Source organism: Penaeus chinensis, chromosome 10 (assembly GCF_019202785.1).
Source record: "Penaeus chinensis breed Huanghai No. 1 chromosome 10, ASM1920278v2, whole genome shotgun sequence".
NCBI lineage: Eukaryota > Metazoa > Arthropoda > Malacostraca > Decapoda > Penaeidae > Penaeus > Penaeus chinensis.
This window is the reverse complement of record NC_061828.1, coordinates 2,331,253-2,333,094: the sequence shown is the minus strand read 5'-3', so window position 1 is coordinate 2,333,094 and position 1,842 is coordinate 2,331,253.

Below are 1,842 nucleotides of genomic sequence, written 5' to 3'. Positions count from 1 at the left end.
GGCCAGGTATTAATGAACTTTTGGGTTTTCATATATCGATTTCATGCATATCATAGGCCAAGTATGCAAACTTCATATATGTGGTCAGATGACGGAAAAAGGGCGAACAAAACACTCTCTCACAAAACTCAGATTACACAGTTTTTCTGTAGTGAAATTGTGCTTCTCCTTATTTTTGAATAGGGCTGGTGTGTATGGCCATTTTTCACGAATTCCTCTTTTCAAGATCTTTGCAACTTCATCGACGTAATCATGATCATCAGCCAAGGGAAGAAGTGTACCATCTGTATTATACAGATGTCTGTTGATGGACGAGAAGTAGCTGCTAGGAAAACCAAGTTCACAACCAATCCTGGCATACCTCCTTGAAGTTTCAATAGCAGTTCTGAAAAGAGTCATTCCATTGCTGTTCACAGCAGAACGCCAGCACATGAAATTAATTAGAAATACTTCTGATTGTTCTTGGATTTTGTTTTTCAGTGCTTTCAGACACTTTATGGACTTCCGCATTGTTGGTCTGCTTCCGTTTCAGTCTGTTAAATTCCCGTCTTTGCGCCTGATAATCAACACTTCCGAGTGATCCATTGCTTCCTTGTACTTTTGCATCATACCAATCTATATCTTCCTTGAGGATTTCTCGGGGTTGTTTCTTTGCCTTGAATGACACAGTCACAGTTTTTGAGAATTTTGTCTTCAGTGTTACATTTCTGAGAGAGTCGCAGTACTCTTTCTTTATTTTCTTCATTTTTTCTTTCATATACCAAGGTGATATTGTCTTAATGCCGAATTTGCTATACAGCACAGCAATTTCCGCCTGCAACTTGGATAAAATCTGAGATTCCGTAATAGTCAAATTATTGCATGGTAAGCTATCTTTTGAGCATCCTTTTAGTTTCTGGTTACCATGTCCTTTTAACACACATGTACACACATGTACATTGTACATGTGTGTGTACATGTCTGTGTATGTATATGTGTGTACATGTCTGTATATGTACATGTGTGTGTACATGGCTGTGTATGTACATGTCTGTGTATGTACATGTGATTGTGTGTGTGTGTGTACATGTGTGTGCACTTGTGCATGCATGTACATGTGTGTGTGTGTGTGTACATGTGGGTGTACTTGTGCATGCATGTACATGTGTATGTTCATGTGTGTGCACTCGTGTGTGGGTGGGTGTACATGTGTGTGGGTGTGTACATGTGTGTGGGTGTGTGTGTACATGTGTGGGTGTGTGAACATGTGTGTGGGTGTGTGTACATGTCTGTGGGTGTGTACATGTGTGTGTGATGTATATGTGTGTGAGCACAGTTGTATGTATACATGTGTCTATGTGTGTGTACATGTGTATGTATGATGTGTGTGCGTTTGTGAGTGCATTTTTAAGTGCATGTGTGTGATAGTGTGTGTGTGTGTGTGTGTGTGTGTGTGTGTGTGTGTGTGTGTGTGTGTGTGTGTGTGTGTGTGTGTGTGTGTGTGTGTGTGTGTGTGTGTGTGTGTGTGTGTGTGTGTGTGTGTGTGTGTGTGTGTGTGTGTGTGTGTGTGTTTCAATGTGTTTCATCTGTATGTACCTGTTTTTATGTGTACCTGTGTTTGTGAGTACATGTGTTTGTGAGTACGTGTATTTGTGTGTACCTGCGTCAAACACCTTACATTTTATACAGTCTTTTAATGTGTAAGTTTAGTCCTCTGAAGAAAGGCTGGGATAGGCCTGTGGGGGAGCAGGACACTGACCACATTGGAGGCTACCTGAACAAATTTTCATGTCTGTTTATCACTCATTGGCTATGTATGTACAAGTGTGGACATGAGAGTGCGAGTGTGTGTGTGTGCATGTT